Raw genomic sequence first — 20,281 nt, 5'->3', positions numbered from 1 at the left:
TACTTAGTGGGGTGCATATTACATAATAGAGGGCAATGTGGTGGGCAAATAACATAATGTGGGGGGCAAATCACTTAATGTGAGGCAGTGTGGGGGCAAATTACTTAATGTGGGGCAGTGTAGGATCAAATTACATAATGTGAGTCAGTGTGGAGGGCAAATTACTTAATGTGGGGCAGGGTGGGGGGGGATTACATAATGTTGGGTAGGGTGGGGGGCAAATTTCTTAATGTGGGGCACTGTGGTGGGCAAATTACTTGATGTGGGGCAGTGTGGGGGGGCAAATCATATAATGTGGGGCAGTGTGGGGGCAAATTGCATAATGTGAGGCAGTGTGGGGGGCAAATTACATGATGTGGGGCAGTGTGGGGGGGGCAAATTACATAATGTGAGGCAGTGTGGGGGCAAATTACATAATGTGGGGCAGTGTGGGGGGCATATTACTTAATGTGGGGCAGTGTAGGGGGGCATATTACTTAATGTGGGGCAGTGTAGGGGGCAATATTACTAATGAGGGCATTCTAGAAGGGAAAAACTATTGGTGGAGGAGCACTATTACTATGGGGCACTATTATTTCTTCTTGTGGTATTGGGGCCGAGGCACAGTGAGCAGCAGGATAACACTGTGGGGACTCCAGGTTGGGGGATGATGATAGAAAAGTGAGGACACTAAGATGTCTGTGTGTCACACTCTGCAGAGACGAAATTGAAAATATTTGCGAAACTGGGTGCGAATTTCTCTGCAGAGACGAGGAGCGGCTGAAAGAAGTGTCTGGACCAAATGGAGAAGATGATGACAGAGAAGATCTACATTGGAGGAGACGTTACCTGGGAGGCCCTGGATGTGAGAGGCACGTGCTGCTGTATATCAAGTACAGCAAAATGCGGGTGGAGGGGGGGGGGTGAGACTTGGGCTGTTTTGGCCCTTTTTTTTATTTTTTTGCAACATTTATCTGATAGGGTAGATCATGTGCTATTTTTATAGTTTGTTTCAGTTTTACAGAGCATTTTTGAAAAAAAATTATGTTTTTATGTCTCCATTTTCTGAACGCCATATCTTTTTTTATTTTTCTGCTGATCGTCTTGTGCAGGGGCTCATTTTTTGCAGGAAGAGTTGACGTTTTTATTGGTAGCATTTTTGGGTACATATGATTTTTTGATAATTCATTATTACACTTTATGGGGCAAGGTGACCAAAAATTGGTTGTTTTGGCACAGTTTTTATTTATTTATTTTTCCAGCGTTCAGCTGAGGGGTTAGATCATGTGATATTTTTATAGAGCAGATCGTTACGGACGATTCAATCCCTAATATGTATACTTTTCTTATTTATTAAGAAAGTTTTACACAATAATAGCATTTTTAAAACCCAAAAAATTATGTTTTAGTGTCTCTATAGTCTGATCACCATAGCTTTTTTATTTTTTGACCGATTGTCTTAGTTATGGTCTCATTTTTTGCAGGATGAGCTGACAGTTTGATTGGTACTATTTCGGGGGGCATATGCTTTTTTGATCGCTTGGTGTTGCACTTTATGTGATGTTAGGTGACCAAAAATAGTTTTTTTGGCATTGTTTTTATTTTTTACGGTGTTCACCTGAGTGGTTATGTCATGTGATATTTTTATAGAGCAGGTTGTTACGTATGTGGCAATACCTAATATGTCTACTTTTTATTTATTTATTTCACTTTAACATAATAATAGCAGTTTTGAAGCAAAATAATCATATTTTAGTGTCTCCATAGTCTGATAGTCATAGTTTTCTTTTTTTTGACTGATTGGTACTATTTTGGGGGGCATATGCTTTTTTGATGGCTTGGTGTTGCAATTTTTGTGATGTAAGGTGAGAAAAAAAAACATTTTGGCACTTTTTTTTTTTTTACAGTGTTCACCTGAGGGGTTAGGTCATGTGATATTTTTATAGAGCTGGTTGTTACGGACGCGGTGATACCTAATATGTATACTTTTTTATATTTATTTAACTTTAACACAATAGCATTTTTTAAACAAAAAAATTATGTTTTAATGTCTCCAAGTTCTGAGGGCTATATTTATTTTTATTTTTTGAGCGATTTTCTTATGTAGCGGCTCATTTTTTGAGGGATAAGGTGACAGCTTTATTGGTACTATTTTGTGGGACATACGCTTTTTTGATCACTTGGTGTTGCACTTTTTGTGACGTAAGGTGACAAAAATGGCTTTTTTACACAGTTTTTATTTTTTTAATAGTGTTTATCGGACGGGGTGGATCATGTGATATATTTATAGAGCCAGCCGTCACGGACGCGGCAATACCAAATGTGTCTATTTTTTTATTTATTTTTTCTATTTTTAAAATTTTTTGTAATTACTTAATTTTTATTTACATGTGAAACTTTTTTTTTTAAAAAACACTTTATTTTAAAATTTTTAATTTTACACATGACCCATAAGGTCATACAAGACCTCTGGGGGACATTTAACTTCAATTATTTAATTTTTTTTTCACTATTGATTTCTCCTTTAACTGGGGCTGACATAGTAGTCCCAGTTACAGGGGAAATACACCTCTCAGAGAGGCTGTGAGGCAAGGTAACAAGATTTTTGGTTGCTCTATATTACACTTTTTGTGAGGCAAGGTAACAAGAAATAGCTGATTTGGCACCATTTTTATTTTTTGTTATTTACAACATTCATCTGACAGGTTAGATCATGCGGTATTTCTATAGAGCAGGTTGTCACGGACGCGACAATACCAAATATCACTACTTTTTTTGGTTATTTAATTCAGTTTTACATAACAAAGCATAAAAAAATAAAATAATGATTCTTTTTTTTTTTTTGAACAATAGTTTTTATTAACATTTTCAACAGTAGGTTACAAATGAATACATTCAGTCACATGTAAAAAGTTATAGTACATGAGTAATTAAGGCACTTATGGAAGCTGATAATGCAGTATAGAATTACACATCATAAAGCAATTAGCATAATATTTTGAGTAAATTAGGATAAACAGGTACATAGATGCGAGCAAGTATACTGGTATAATAATAGATAGTTTTACAGTCTAATGAATGCATTGAGGGGGATGTTGCATTTAGCGTCGTCCAGCCAAACTTCCCAATTTTTTAGGAATACAGTCTTAGAATTCCTAGCCGATGCCCATAGGCCCTCATATAAGCAATTATTATCTAGTGTTCTAAAAATTCTATTAATGTTAGGTAAGGAACCAGATTTCCAACAAGCTGCAATTTTTAAGCGGGTAACAAATATTAAATGACTGGCAATGGTCCTATAATGAAAAGGTAGATCTATAAGGCCTACCGAAAGGAGAGCCATTTTAGGAAGTGGCTCTATAGTGTGGCATGCTAGAGTTGAAATGTATTTAAAGACTGTATTCCATAGACATCTTACTGTTGGGCAGTTCCACCACATATGAAGATATGAACCACAAACGTGACCACACCTCCAACAAGCGGGGGAAATCTCAGGAAAAATTTTATTCAAGTAGACAGGAGTTCTATACCATCTGTACATTATTTTTCTTGCTCCTTCCAAGTGATCTGAGCACTTAGAGAGTTTAGAGACAGAGGTAAAAGCTTCATTCCATTCTGCGTCTGAAAGGGCTATACCCAGGTCTTCATTCCACATATCTAAGATATGCTGTAAGGGGTTTATATTTGATTCTTTCAAAAGTTGATATCCTTTAGTAATACCTTTATCTAATCTATGTGACATATTAATCCACTCTGATAAAGAGTGATTATTTGAGATGAAGTGAAAAATCCTTGGGGATTGTAGTAAGTGTCTTATTCTTAGATATTTATAAAAATCTGCATTGGGAATGTTGAACTCTTTATGTAGGTAAGCGAAGTCAACAAGGACATCATTTTTCTTTAGTTGACCAATATCAGTGATGCCCATGGAGATCCAATTATCAATCTTGAGGTCTGGTATTGCCAATTCACAAATTTTCAGAGGGAAAGTAAGTACTGAGGTGGTAACTAATTTTTCTGTTCTGGCAATGGAATACCAAATGTTGTGAATTGCTTTTAGGGTTGATAGTGGGGTAGTATTCTTTGTACCAAAGGCTGCTGTTGCCGAGAGACGCAAGTTTAAGTCAAAGTTGCCCATTATATTATTTTCCAATGAAACCCATTTTTTTGAGGTGTCATTTTTGATTAGATATCTCATTTGGTCAAGTATGGAGGATGCATAGTAATGTTTAATAGATGGGACATTAAGGCCTCCTGTTTTAAGTGATTTATTAAGGATAATTGCTTTGACTCTAGGTTTAAATTTCCCCCAGATGTGTTTATTGATTAAGGCCTGAAGTTTTGTGATATAACCTTTGGGAATAGTAATTGGAATATTGCGGAACAAATAGATGATTTTGGGTAGGATTACCATTTTTATTGCAGCAATTCTTCCTAGCCATGAAAGTGAATCTGTTCTTAGATTATTTAAGGAGTCGTTAATTTTATTGTATAAAGGCCAAAAATTTACTTTAAATAATTTGCTAGTAGGGAAGGCAAGTTGGATGCCTAAGTATGTCAGTGATTCCTCAGCCCAGGGGTATTTATACAAGTTGGAGATTGAGCGTTTGGTAGATTGAGAAAGACCCATATCAAGGATTTGAGATTTATTGATATTGACTTTGTAGAAGGACGCTTTGCCAAAATTGGATATAATATCATTAATTGCGCTTAAAGCAGTTGTTGGATTTGATGTCAGTATTAGTACATCGTCAGCAAAAAGGCCAATGCGGTGGTCTGAGTTACCTACTGTTAACCCCTTAATGAGAGATGAGGATCTAATGTGCTCCGCAAAGGGTTCCATTGCCAGGGCGAATATCAAGGGTGACATAGGACATCCTTGTCTGGTTCCATTCTTTATATTGAATGGAGTAGACAAAAAACTAGATGAGTATATAGATGCGGTTGGGTTAGAATATAGTGCCATTACTGCAGATAAAAAGAAATCCCTAAATCCGAACTTTTCCAAAGTAGCCTGGATGTATTTCCAATGTATTCTATCGAACGCCTTCTCCGCGTCCAAGGAAAGGAGCAGAGAAGGCGTTCGGGAGGAATATGCTACATCTAGAAGATCTATAAATCTCCTAGTACCATCTGAGGATTGCCTGTTGGGAACAAACCCAATTTGATCATTGACTATAAGGGAAGGCAAAATGTTGGATAATCTCTTTGCTAAAATTTTTGCAAAAATCTTTACATCAGAGTTTAATAGTGATATTGGTCTGAAGTTAGCCGGTTTATCAGCAGGTTTACCAGGTTTTGGGAGGGTTATTATCATTGCATTTAACATGTCTTTGGGGATTGAATTTTGCTCTGCTATCAAATTGAAGGATCTGTTCAGGAAGGGGCTTAGAATGTGGGAGAAATTTTTATAGTATTCGTTTGTGAGTCCATCAGGACCTGGGGACTTATTGTTTTTGAGGGATTGGATTGTTTCAGTTATTTCTAGATGTGTGATTTTAGCGTTAAGGGCTTGGTTTTGGGATGAGGATATGGACGGAAGAGAAATATCTTTGAGAAAGTCATTAATATATTCAGGAGTTGGTTGGACTGTGTCAGCTGATTTTTCCAAATTATATAGGTTTTCATAGTATTTTGCAAATTCTTCTGCTATGTGTTTGGGGTTATACACTTTTTGGTTCTGGCTGTTGTATAAGAAGGGGATTCTTGATTTGGCTTCTCTTTTTTTAATTCTGTTCGCTAAGATTTTTGATGCTTTGTTGCCTTGAGAGTAATGGTCTGATTTCAATTTTCGAAGGTGGAATTCGTGTTTTTCATGAAGGTGAAGGTATAGATGATGTCTAGCAGTTTTTAGTTTATTAATGATTTTTGGATCCAGAGACATCTTGGAGGAATTTTCTAGAGCATTAATGTCCGCTAGTAATTTGTCTAAGATTTCCCTTCTTTTTTTCTTTTGAATAGCTGCATGTTTTAGCAATACACCTCTTATAAATGCCTTATGCGCACTCCATATTGTAATATCTGATACCAGATTATTGTCATTCATCTTAAAATATTCCTTTAATGAGAATTCTACGTCTGTGCGTATAGAGCCACTTTGGAGTAAAGAATTGTTAAGTCTCCACGGGGAGTATATTTTATTGCTATATGTGTCATCTAGTGTAAGGGAGATGAATGCATGGTCAGACCACGTTATATTAGAAATCGTTACCTCTATTACTTTTTGAAGTAGCCATTTATCTGAGAGAAAGAGGTCTATTCTAGAATAAGTGTTATGTGGGTGTGAGAAAAAAGTAAAATCTTTTTCATTGGCATGGTGTACCCTCCAGATATCTAGGAGTCCTTCCTGAAATATGAAATCTCTGAGTTGTGAGTTTTTGGGAGATAAGATAGGGGAAGGGAGTCTGTCCATTGAGGAGTCAGGGCACATATTAAAATCACCGCAGATCAGTAAGGATCCTTTCTTAGAATCCTGAGCTAATTTGATGATACGTTTGATAAAATTTATCTGATCAGCATTAGGGGCATACAGGTTAACTATTGTGTATCTAGTGTTGTTTATGTCACATATTATGATAATATATCTACCTTCTTCATCTATTATTGTGTCATGACAATGGAAAGCAACAGAGTTCTTGAAACCTATAATCACACCTTTTCTTTTTTTTGAGGCTGGAGAGAAGAAAATATGCGGAAAGGAGGGATGAGAAAATCTGTATGAGTCTTCCTTATTAAGATGGGATTCCTGAATACAGATGATATCAGCTCTCTGTTTCCTCACCTCACTCCAACAAGTTGAACGCTTAAAGGGATTATTGAGACCATTAACATTTGCAGAAAATTTTTTTATGCCTTTATTGGCCATCTTGAACTCTAAGAAAGCATGCTAGAGTTCCTAATCTGAATTGATTAACCAGTAATGTGTGAATAACATAGTGAAGTACCCAAGTGTTACCGTGTTTTGATTGTGGGGATCGTAGCATTGTACCTTTAGGTTCGGATATTTGAGGATGAAGGTATAGACCCTTTTTATGTAACCTTGTAAAACAATAAATTAAAACATAAAAAATAAGGTAAATATTAAATAACAATAACATAACAATGGTCTAACAATGACCACAAATTGTGATGTATCTCACTTAGTATAGGAGACGTTAGGTAAACAGTGGATTAGAGAATGTGAACACAGAGATGGGATATGTGTTCTGGGAGGTAGAGCAACGGGTGTGGAGCCCCGTTGAAATAGTATAGCATGAAAGTATACTTAATATAATATGGGAATTGTCCAGGATAGGACTCATGGAGGATTTCTTCCTACTTTGGACCATTCTGGAGTCAGGTTCAGTTGGCTTCTGTCCGAGGCAGGCCTGTAAGGTGAAGAGTTCATTACTTTGTCTTTGTCTTTGTCTTTGGCGCCCTCTAGTGGCACGGTAATGTTCCATTTGGCAAAGGCATTTGACGCTTCCTGAGGAGAGACTAGTACAATTGATGAGTTTTGATATCTTACAATCAGCTTAACAGGGAAGCCCCATTTATAAGGAATATTGTTATCCCTTAGTGCTTTGGTGTACGGTTGAAATTCGCGTCTTCTACTCAGCGTTGCTGGTGAGAGGTCTGTGAATAGGAGAACATTGCAAAATCTTTCAGGAATGTCTGGTCTCTTTTTTTGGGCTTCTCTCATCAGGGAATCCTTTAGGTGATAGAAATGGATTCTAGCTAAAACGTCTCTGGGAATAGAGGCTGGTAAGGCTTTGGGTTTAGGAACCCGGTGAACACGGTCTATGATTAGCTCTGACCCTGGGGTGTCTGGTAAATATGACATTATAAGATCCGCAATAAAATCTTGTAATTGAGAGTCCAGAACGCTTTCAGGAATGCTTCTGAATCTTATGTTGTTTCTTCTGGAGCGATCCTCCAGATCAGCAATTTTAAGTTTCATGGTGGCTATGTCATCTTCAACCGCATTATGATTATCTACTAGCGAGTTATGTGCAGTGACAAATTCATCCATTTTTTCTTCCAAATGTGCTGTTCTATCCCCTATGGCGACTATGTCTGCATGAATAACAGAGATTGTTTCTTTAAAGTCACCATGTATGGATCTTTTTAGATCTGCCAGCATGTCCTGCATTGTGGTAACTGTTAGTCCAGGATCTATGCCTGGTGAAGCAGGGTAAGTATTAAGGGGAGGACTGTATGGCTGTTGCTCACTCACCCTTTTTTGTTTTTTAGGTTCCTGTGGTGGTGGAGAACCGGATCCTGCTGAGGAGGGAGATCCAGAAGATCGCTGGATGGGTGCCGCTGCTGGAGATGTACAGGGCTTTCCCTCTGTGTGGCGGGAACCGGCGCCATCTTGAGAAGTCCCAGGAGCTGGGTGAAAAAACGCCGTCATCTTCTGAGGCTGTGAACCCTTCTTCCGTCCCCTGGTCATCATCGGCAGGTCTGCTGTATCGAGGGCTGTCCTGAGGTAGGTAAGTATGAAATATATTTGCTGTATTTGTGCCGCTTTGAGCCGTTATCGAGGCTCCACAACCGGAGCTCACACACTATGCGTCCTCTCCTCTCGGCATCCGGCCACGCCCCGCAAAAATAATGATTCTTTAGTGTCTCCCCATTTTGAAAGCCATAGTTTTATTTATTTTTTGGGCGACTGTCTTGTGTAGGGGCTCATTTTTTTCAGGATGAGATAATGGTTTGATTGGCACTATTTTGGGGTGCATATGACTTTTTGATCGCTTGCTATTACACTTTTTGTGATGTAAGGTGACAAAAAATGGCATTTTTTTCACCGTTTTTATTTTTTTATTTCGGACGTGGCGATACCTAATATGTCTCCATATTTTTATTTATGTAAGTTTTACACAATGATTTCATTTTTGAAAAAAAATATCATGTTTTAGTGTCTCCATAGTCTGAGAGCCATAGTTTTTTCAGTTTTTGGGTGATTATCTTAGGTAGGGTATGATGTTTTGCAGGGTGAGATGACGGTTTGATTGGCACTATTTTGGGGTGCGAATGACTTTTTTATCGCTTGCTATTACACTTTTTGTGATGTAAGGTGACAAAAAATGGCTTTTTTTACACCATATTTATTTTTAAAAAATTTATGGTGTTTACCTCAGGGATTAGATCACGTGATGTTTTTATTGAGCAAGTTCTTACGGACGCGGCGATACCTCATATATATACTTTTTTTATTTACTTAAGTTTTAAATACGGCGAAAATGAACCCGGTTCTTAAGGAGTTAAAGGGGTTGTCCGCTTTTTTTTTTTTTTGTATGAGTGCTGCCTTCAAGTTAAAGAACTAGATGATCTACTAGTTGAAGAAATAGCTAAAATGACAATGAAAGGAGAAGTTATCATTATGGGAGATTTCAATCTTCCAGATATAAACTGGAAAACCAAAATAGCAAGTTCTACCAGGAGTACAGATATTCTAAATTCCCTACTGGGGTTATCTCTACAACAAGTGGTTGAGGAGCCAACCCGGAGGGAGGCCATTTTGGATTTGGTATTCACAAACGGGGATTCGGTATATGATGTCATTGTAGGCGAAACCTTGGGATCTAGTGATCACCAGTCAGTGTGGTTTAATATAAGAACTGTGAAAGAGTCCCACCACACAAAAACAAAAGTTTTAGATTTTAGAAAAACAGACTTTTCAAAAATGAAATTAGTCATAAATGAGTCCTTATCAGACTGGAACGGATTACATGGAGTCCAGGAGAAATGGGACTACTTAAAAGGTGCATTATTGAAGGCAACAGAAAATTGCATTAGACTCGTCAGTAAAAGCAAAAAAAGGAGGAGACCAATGTGGTACTCAGCAGAAGTGGCCCAAATCATTAAAAATAAAAAGCTAGCATTTTGTAATTATAAAAAAACCCAGAGCAATGAAGATAAGGAAATCTACAAGATTAGGCAGAGAGAGGCCAAGCAAGTTATAAGAACTTCTAAAGCGCAGGCAGAAGAAAAACTAGCTCAGTCTATGAAAAAAGGGGATAAGACATTCTTCAGATATATAAATGAAAAAAGGAAATTAAAACAAGGAATAACTAAATTAAAAACAAAGGACGGAAGGTATGTAGAAGAGAATAAAGGGCTAGCCGACTGCCTTAATGAATACTTCTGTTCAGTTTTTACAAAAGAAAAAGGAGAAGGACCTCCACTAGAAAGAATGACTATTAAATCGTTTGATGCATGTATCTTTACAGAGGAAGATGTTCTAAGTTTGCTGTCTAAGGTGAAGACAGATAAGTTACAGGGGCCTGATGAGATACACCCAAAATTATTAAAAGAGCTTAGTGGTGAGCTGGCAAAACCGTTAACAGATTTATTTAACCAATCATTAGTAACAGGAGTCGTCCCGGAAGATTGGAAATTGGCAAATGTCGTGCCCATTCACAAGAAAGGTAGTAGGGAGGAATCGAGCAACTATAGACCAGTGAGTCTGACATCAATAGTAGGCAAATTAATGGAAACCCTATTAAAGGATAGGATTGTGGAACATCTAAAATCCCATGGATTGCAAGATGAAAAACAACATGGGTTTACTTCAGGGAGATCATGTCAAACAAATCTTATAGATTTTTTTGACTGGGTGAATAAAATAATAGACGGTGGAGGTGCAGTAGACATCGCATATCTAGATTTTAGTAAGGCTTTTGACACTGTCCCACATAGAAGACTTATCAATAAACTGCAGTCATTGAGCATGGACTCCCATATTGTTGAGTGGATTAGGCAGTGGCTGAGTGACAGACAACAGAGGGTTGTAGTCAATGGAGAACATTCAAAACAAGGTAATGTTACCAGTGGGGTTCCACAGGGATCTGTACTGGGACCGATTTTGTTTAATATCTTCATAAGTGATATTGCAAAAGGCCTCGCTGGTAAGGTTTGTCTTTTTGCTGATGACACAAAGATATGTAACAGGGTTGATGTTCCTGGAGGGAAACGCCAAATGGAAAAGGATTTAGGAAAACTAGAAGAATGGTCAGAACTCTGGAAACTGAAATTTAATGTGGATAAGTGCAAGATAATGCACCTGGGGCGTAAAAACCCAAGGGCAGAATATAGAATATTTGACACAGTCCTGACCTCAGTATCTGAGGAAAGGGATTTAGGAGTAATTATTTCAGAAGACTTAAAGGTGGGAAGACAATGTAATAGAGCAGCACGAAATGCCAGCAGAATGCTTGGATGTATAGGGAGAGGTATAAGCAGTAGAAAGAGTGAAGTGCTTATGCCGCTGTACAGAACACTGGTGAGACCTCACTTGGAGTATTGTGCGCAGTACTGGAGGCCATATCTCCAGAAGGATATAGATACTCTAGAGAGAGTTCAGAGAAGAGCTACTAAACTAGTACATGGATTGCAGGTTAAAACTTACCAGGAAAGGTTAAAGGACCTTAATATGTATAGCTTGGAAGAAAGAAGAGACAGAGGGGATATGATAGAAACTTTTAAATACATAAAGGGAATCAACTCGGTAAAGGAAGAGAGCATATTTAAAAGAAGAAAAACTACCACAAGAGGACACAGTTTTAAATTAGAGGGGCAAAGGTTTAAAAGTAATATAAGGAAGTATTACTTTACTGAGAGAGTAGTGGATGCATGGAATAGCCTTCCTGCAGAAGTGGTAGCTGCAAATACAGTGAAGGGGTTTAAGCATGCATGGGATAGGCATAAGGCCATCCTTCATATAAGATAGGGTCGGGGGCTATCCATAGTATTCAGTATATTGGGCAGACTAGATGGGCCAAATGGTTCTTATCTGCCGACACATTCTATGTTTCTATGTTCTATGTTTCTATGTTTCTCTGATCTGTTTACCTGCTCATCACTGCAAATCCTACGGCGAGCAGGTGAACAGATCAGAGAGGGCAGCTCTCATATGAGCGCTGCCCTCTCTTCAAATAGCTGATCGTCGGGGGTGTCGGAGGACCACGGCTGATCTGACATTGATGACCTATCCGGAGGATAGATCATCAGTAGTATAAAGAGGACAACCTATTTAACAGTAGAACTGGAGGGAAGGTATTACACATCTCGCTACTGGCTGTGTAGGAGGAGCGGAGGAATCACCCTCTGTGCCCCTGCTCCTACACAGCAAGTGCAATGTGTGACAGTATCCTACTGGGGAGCGCCTGCAGCTGAGCTGTGATCATCGGAGGAACCAGGTGAGTATTTACTGTTAGATTTTCTTACCTCCTGTGAAGGGGGCACACGTTGACATAACTACTATGAAGGGGGCACCGCTGGGCATAACTACTCTGAGGGGGAATATTTGGGCATAACTACTCTGAGGTGGCACATCTTGGCATATCTACTGTGAAGGGGGCACATATCTTGGCATAACTACTATTAGGGAGCACATGGGGAATGGGTGTGTATAGTTATGCTTTGGGCAGAGTTAGAGGCATGGCCTGGTATGAAACAAATTGCAGCGGAGCGCTACACGCGATGCACACGTTGTCCCTCTTTACAATTTTCTAAAGTTGGGAGGTATGCACACATTACATCCGGACGGAAAACTCGCTCATGTAAAAAAGGCCTAATACGTCTATGCTGCCGAAAAAATAAAAAAAGGTAAGACTGTTGGAAAAAAACAAAAACCTCTCTGTCAAAGATGGCTTGGTCCTCAAAAGGGTTAAATGGGGTATTCCAGTTGTTAGACATTATCCATTCATCTCTATGGGAATTCCGGAGACAGTGGAGCGCTGTACCGGCTATCTCCGGAACTACCATAGAAGTGAATGGAGCGGCCACCAGCATGTGTGACCGGCCACTTCCTTAATTTCAGGGGGGCTGCAGGAGATACGGGGTCCCCAGCAGTAGGACCCCCACCGATCTGATAGTTATGCCCCAGCCTGTGGATAGGGGATAACTTCTAGCAAGCAGAATACCCCTTTAATGGCCCATAGCTATGTAGTGTATTCACATGAGCCGTATTTAAAGAGTTTTTGTCACAATTTTTAGAATAGTTTAAACAGCAGAAAAAAACGCAGTGATTTTTTATCAAAAAAGAAAACGCGACAAAACTGTCTCATGTAAGCAAGACCTTGTTGCATGATTGATGGCGGCTGCTGGGGGCACAGACCACTGCCCCGCCCTGGCTTGCTCTTACTAGGTGGGCAGCACAGCCTGGTTGCCCTCCTGCAGTGAGAGGAGCCGAGCCTGAGGCTGCCGCCGTGACTGACAGGAGCCGCCGCGCAGGCGCAGTCTGCCTCCGCCTTCAGCTCCGCCCCCTCCGCCGCCTATAAAGCCTCCGCCTCACCTGGCTGCAGTTCTCCGGCTGTGACTCCTGTGCCTGAGGATTTCACCGCAAGACAACAGTAAGACGCCTCAGCGCTTGCATTGCACGATAGGGCGCGGGCTCTTATCGCTGAGTCTGGGTGTTTACGGCTTATCAGAGGGAAGTGAAAGATGTCTGCTGTAGACTCCCTACACTTTTATGGACTAGAAACTAAGGATAAGTGCTGTAGTTTTCTGCGTCCCGTTTTCCATGGGTGACTTTGCATTGCTGTACAGGATGAGCTGTGTATACAGTGGTCACCGGCATCAGCTCCTGGAGTTTGTTTTACCACTGCAGGAGTTCCCCTTTAAGTGGGTGTGACGCCTATAGCAGCCACTTGTGCTGGGATCCCAGCCCTCCATTACACAGATGTAACCTAGAGGGGGCGCTGTGCTCCAGGCATGTGTCATGGTGGGCAGTCCAGAGGGTGCTGTGCCTATAGACCTGTCAGTGCTACTGTGCCCTGCCATTCACAATGGGAACCATAGGAGGGAAAATGCTTCCTCGGGAGAATATATCCACCATATGGCTGTGTAGTATGAGACCCCTGCGCTCACTCAGCCCTGCTAGGCCAATGGCTGGGGCTATATGACGGCTTTATTTGTAGTTTTATGTGGAGCTTCCTTAGGTTACATGCACATGACCGTTGTGTGTTTTGCGGTTCGCAAAACACGGATGGCGTCTGTGCGTTCCACAATTTGTCGAATGGCACGGACAGCCATTAATATAATTTCCTATTGTCTGCAAAACTGATAAGAATAGGACCGGTTATATACAATTTTTATTTATTTTTTGCGGACAGCGGATGCGGACAGTAGGGGTAGGCGATATACATTTGTGCGACGTTATGGATTTTGTGCATATTGCTTATATCTCTGGACCGCGATATGATCGCGCTCTCGGCGCGCACCATGTTCTCCTCCCTCCCCACTGTGCGCAGCTGCTGCTGACCACCAATTAGAACAGAGGAGGAGGGGAGGGACTGGCCACTGCGCCACCAATGAATGTGCCGGCCATATCCCACAGGGTTCCCCCCCCCCCACGCTACTGAAGTCCTGGCTGCCATGGTATGTTAGTGAGCAGCATTATACTCGTGGCCGCCGGTCGCTCCTTCTGTCTGTGCAGCGCATTGCTAATGCTTAAAGCATTAGCAATGCGCCGTACAGACCTATGAGAAGGAGCGGCCACGGCGCACGTGAGTATAATGCTGCTCACTAACATACCATCGCAGCCAGGACTTCAGTAGCGTGACTCCTGGCTGCCATGGTAACCGATTGGGTCCCCCCCCAATATAGAAAACAATATATCATGATATATATCGCATATTGTACATGCTTAAAATTATATCGCAATATGGATTTTAGGCCATATCACCCACCCCTAGCGGACAGCACACGCAGCTCTGTGCCCTCCTATGGACTGTAGTTGGCACTGGAAAGTTGGACGACAGTCTCTGGGCAGCAGACCTGTTTAGGTCCACATTTTTTCGACAATCAGATGCAGAACTATTTATTTCAATGTGGACGGTGCACTGTCCTCAACAATATGTATCCCTGTATACATCCATTGATCACTCTTATGGTCTAAATGTCGTCGATGTGGCCCTGGCCGGCACAGGGCTCTCTCCTGGTGCGCGCCGGCTGATCCTCGCCCTCCTGGAGGTGGTCCTGAGGAGGAATTATTTTCTCTTCGGGGACACCTTCTACCAGCAAAAGCGGGGTGGGGCGATGGGGTCCAATGTGGCCCCCACCTACGCAAACATCTTCATGGCGGAGGTGGAGGATCGGCTGGTGTATCACTCCACATTTTTTGAGAGAGTCCTGTGCTGGTGGCGCTACATCGACGACATTTTCTTGATTTGGACGGGGACTGTGCCTGAGTTGGATGAGTTCCATGCGCACCTGAACTCTGGGGTCCGGGACCTGCAGTTCACCGTGATGCATTCTGCCCGTGAGCTGCAGTTCCTTGACGTCCGAGTTCAGGTGCTCAATGGAAGGATCTGTACTGATCTCTTCCAAAAACCTACAGACAAGAACACCTTGTTAATGTATGACAGTAGTCACCCTCAGAATATGGTAAGCTCCCTTCCGTGGAGTCAACTACTTAGAGTACGTCGCATCGTATCAGATGACACCCTCTTTGAATTTAGAGTTGATGAGATGTGCGACAAGTTCAGTAAGAGAGGTTATCCCACCAAATTGATTAACCGTACCAAGCATAGGATTACATCTATGGAACGTTGTTCCACTTTGGTAAAGAAACCACAGAAACATGAGACCCCCCGAATTCCATTTGTATCCATCTTTGGGAGCGATAGCGGCAATATAGCCACCATCCTGCGTCAGGAATGGCAGATCCTGCAGAAAGGATTACCTACAGTCACTGAATTTTCGGTTCCCCCAATGATGGCATACAAACGGAGCCCCAACCTACGGGATAGATTGGTGAAGGCGGATATAGGGGGTAAGGACATCGAAAGACAGAAAAGACTAGCACCAATGAGGAATGGTAATTTCCCTTGCCTTTCCTGTTGCAACTGTGGTGGCATCATGAAAGGCGACGGTTTTACACATCCCTATAGTGGTAAACGGTTCAAAATCAAGGGTCACTATACATGTAAGTCCACAGATGTGGTTTACATGATACAGTGCCCATGTAGCTTGATCTATGTGGGGGAGACTACGATGGAATTGAGGGAAAGAATTAATAAACATAAAAGTACAATAAGAACAGGTGCACTCGACAAACCGGTTGCCAAACACTTCATTGATTGCAAACATTCTATCAATCAATTGAGATTTCGGGCTATTGATAGCGTGGGATATTTGAGAAGGGGTGGGGACAGGAAGGGAATCCTGAGGAAAAAGGAACTTAAATGGATCCATACCCTTAGGTCCCTTCAACCCTTTGGTTTGAATCTAGAGTTCAATGTCTCATCCATCGATTGATGTGTGTCATTGTTTTGTCCTCTTAGTATAGGGACATTATGATTTTAACCTATATGTAGCGCATCCCCCGGGGGATTGGTCCCCAAATTTATATGTCAAAGTGCTATGATGATGATCCATATGTGATGTATACATGGGATACACTGTTTGTATTGCTATCTGTACTTGCTATGATATGTTTTTGCTCTATACCTGTTATGATCATGAATATGTACAGTCCGGTTTGATGTCCCTCTGTAATCAGGCTATTATCTGTGTTGTCTATATGTTGCACAAACCAGTTCATTTTGGATACGGATAGCACATATTTACTCCACAGTAAGCAGCGTTGATCGTGGCGTCATCGTTGTCATGGCGCCGGTACCTGCGCGATGTTGTTACTGGCTGCGTACCTCATGTGACCCACGCCATCGACGCACGGATGTGCGCTCTTGGGTGAGTGTTACGAGGTTGACGCGCAGTCTGTGACGTCAGTGAGGCCCTCTGGCAGCTCATTGGCTAGAGACACGTGCGCCTCCGGGCGCCATGGCGACGTATGATACTTCCGGGTTTTAGATGGGTTGAGACGCGACTGCGCATTACAGACAAGGGAACGCCGAGGAGAACTACACGAGTTCGTTGGACATGTCGTTAGCTGTGAGTTAAAGTATGAACATGTGTATCTTATTGTGTAGTGATCTGCACTAATGATGTAACGGGGTGTGTATTTTATATGAGGGGGGTATATATATGCCTATCAGATTTTGTGTCACTAGGCTTGACAAAGACTGTTGCACAGTCGAAACGTTCGTTGCCATCTGTGTCTGGAGGTACGATTAAAGTATTTTTGATATTGCGGAATGCTGCCGAAGCCATCTTCTTTTTTACACGTATACGATTTGGCCTGATGGATCAAGGGCCTACGGTTAGGCTGCTGCATTGACTTAGACACATTATCCTGAGACCGCACAGTGCTGCTTCTACACTACTATTTGTCTCAACAATATGTCCATTCCATGGCCTGCAAAAAAATAGAACGTCCGATTGTCAGTTTTGCGGGAAAATAGGCATATGGTGGGACGTAGGGGAGAAGGCAGGATGCCTCTGGATACGGCTGTGTGGATGGGGCCTAATACTGTGATGTAACGGGGGTCTTCTGGACTCCTGCTGTGTGGTGCTGGGATGTACGCTCCTAACATCAGCAGGCATGACCTAAAAACCATATAATGTCTCACCCGTTACTTCAGCGCGCTTTGCTGCTGTACCTGACCGTCTGGCCAATCATTGTCCTTGGTGGTCTACAGCTGAGGACAGTGACTGGATCCAGGCACATCCTGGTACTCGGTGACATGCAGTGGGAGTACCAGAGAAGTGGCACAGAGAATGGCGCTGGAGTAAGGGTTTAATAGAATTTTTTATTTTTTTTAAAGACCTTGTAGGGGTTGTCCGAGATTTTTAGGCAACCCCTTTAAGGGGTTAAATTGCGTTCAATAGAAGTCATATGGTTTCCAGTTGTACTCCTAAAGTCCCCCAGTACTTGCTTGTACAGTGCATCCGACAAGGAAGCTACATGTCAGCAGCCACTAGATGGCGCTCACGCTTTTGCTCATGGTCTGTGCAGAGGGGGTAACAGAGCTTCTGGCAAATCGCAGCACGCTGTTTTCCATGGATGTCTTACTCACAATGGCTGTTCTCCATCTTGGCTGCTTCTCCTACACACCTGCAGTATCAGCGCTTTGGCAGTGAAGTGGTTAACTTTAGACAGCTGCCAGACTTGCTTATGAAAGTCATATGTTTTATTATGGGAAACGTTAAACCCAGTGAAAGCTGCCATTTCAGAACTGCCAAGGGTGCAAAAAACATTAGGAAACTGCCTTACTGCCGATACGCCTTTTTACAGCGGTCATTAAAGGGTTTCTACCACCACATTTTGACCTAATTAGCTGTCGGACACTAGCGATCTGCTAGTGTCTGCTCTACCTAACCATGCTATTGTAATTCCTTTCTGTGCAGCGGTTACCCTAAAAAACGTAGTTTTATTGCTATGCTAATGAGCCTCTAGGTGCTATGGGGGCGTCTTTTCAGCACCTAGAGGCTGCGTCCACTCACTATTTCCGCCGCCCAGCGCACTCCAGCCCACTCCTCTAGATTGACAGACTACTTCTCTGCATCTCGGCCGAATTCTCGCGCCTGCGCCGTGTGCTTCTGTATTCGGTGCAGGCGCAGTGACTGTCTCCCTGCGTCGGCATCTTCACTGCGCCTGCGCCTAATACAGAAGCACACGGCGCAGGTGCGAGAATTCATCCGAGATGCAGAGAAGTAGTCTGTCAATCTAGAGGAGAGGGGCTGGAGTGCGCTGGGCAGCAGAAATAGTGAGTGGACGGAGCCTCAAGGTGCTGAAAAGACGCCCCCATAGCACCTAGAGGCTCATCAGCATAGCAATAAAACTACGTTTTTTAGGGTAACCGCTGCACAGAAAGGAATTACAATAGCATGGTTAGGTAGAGCAGACACTAGCAGATCGCTAGTGTCTGACAGCTAATTAGGTCAAAATGTGGTGGTAGAAACCCTTTAAGATGTAAGTGCTGCATGGGTCTCCTGGACAGTGGAGAGCGGGAGTCCCGCCCGAATGGTGGAAGCGCTGATCCGGCAGTTTAACCCTTTAGATGCTAGTTGATGGCAACCACAGCGTCTAAGTGGTTTCAGAGGAAGGGGACTCCCTCAGTCAGCCATCGGCACTGCCACGTACGAGTGTGGCATCCTAAAAAAAAAGATAAAACATGTCCTATCCTTGTCCATAAAACAGACAAATTATATTATGGGCTGGATGTTGCGTTTTGCAAAATGCAGAACACACACGGCCGGTATCCGTGTTTTGCGGAACACAAACTACACCGGCTGTGTGCATGACCCCTTAGGGATAACTTGTAACAACCGGCATATACAGAAGTCATGTAGCATTACCACCAATTAATACCGCCTGTCTCTCTTCTCGCTCTTTAGTGCCTGAATACACCATCATTTATTTTAATGCCAGAGGTAAGTAGAGGTTTTCTTTCTTAGAACCAAACCTTTTAAAGCATTTTTACATTGATGGTCTACTACGGTCAGCTGCACCTACAAGGGCTGTTTCTCACGAGCGGATGCTGTGCGGGTAATCCGCTGTGTGAAAAACCGTCAAGCCCCGCACTGGACAGCAGAGACGGAGCAGTAACATGATTGATAATGCTCCGTGCCCCTCTGATCTTTTTACTACAGAATGACGGTAAGATAAAGTTGTCACCGTGATTCTGTAGTAAAAAGGTCAGACACGGAGCATTATCAATCATGTTACTGCTCCGTGTCTCTGCTGTCCGGAGCGGGGCTTGGCGGTCTCCCACACAGCAGATTACCCGCGCGGCATCCGCTGGTGTGAAAGGGGCAGAATTCATCAGAGCGACATCCAAACGCGTGTCTGGTACTGCAGCTTGGCCCTAGTCAGGATATCGGGCTGCTGTAAGGAAGAGGCTATAATAGAAGATGACTGGATTTTCATTTCTGTAACGTTTGGGGGAGAACTGCATTGTGGTCTGCAGGGGTTTGGGGTGAGTTATTTCTCTTTGATTTCCTTGTCAGGTCGTTGTGAAGCTATGCGAATGCTCATGGCTGACCAGGGAGCTCAATGGAAGGAGGAAGTCGTAACGTCTGATGACTGGCAGAAGGGGGATCTGAAGAAAGCTGCGGTAAGATGAAACCCCTCATGGGCAAAGTATAATGGTAAAATGTAGATCAGGTGATGGCGTGGGATCGGGGTCTGTGCCCGCTCCATCACTTGTGGATGCCAGCTCTGGTATACTGCTGCATTCAGTGTTTCCTCTCACCCTAATAGACTGCCTGTCAGATTTACAGTAACAGAATGAGTGATTAGAGGAGCGCAGGTTCAGATCCCCTATTAGGCCCTTATTTTGCAGATCGCTCCATACACACAACTGCAAAAACTGCACAGATCAGTTATTGAGTTATTCAGCGCGCACAGGCAAACTCACTAGATGATACGCATGCGCGAGATTATTATTTTTTTACTGCTGCGGCAGGGTGA

At 42.4% G+C, this 20,281-nt stretch overlaps 1 long non-coding RNA gene across 1 annotated transcript; it reads left to right on the top strand.

Moving 5' to 3' along the window:
• The first annotated feature begins 13,101 nt into the window (after positions 1-13,101).
• On the top strand, positions 13,102-20,135 carry LOC121003085. The gene is made up of 3 exons (XR_005779412.1): positions 13,102-13,316; positions 19,207-19,242; positions 19,819-20,135. It is a non-coding gene; the product is annotated as an uncharacterized LOC121003085 (long non-coding RNA).
• Positions 20,136-20,281: the final 146 nt, after the last annotated feature.

Source organism: Bufo bufo, chromosome 6 (assembly GCF_905171765.1).
Source record: "Bufo bufo chromosome 6, aBufBuf1.1, whole genome shotgun sequence".
Classification (NCBI taxonomy): Eukaryota; Metazoa; Chordata; class Amphibia; order Anura; family Bufonidae; genus Bufo; species Bufo bufo.
The sequence above is the reverse complement of the archived record's forward strand: the minus strand, read 5'-3'. Positions and strand labels throughout refer to the sequence as shown.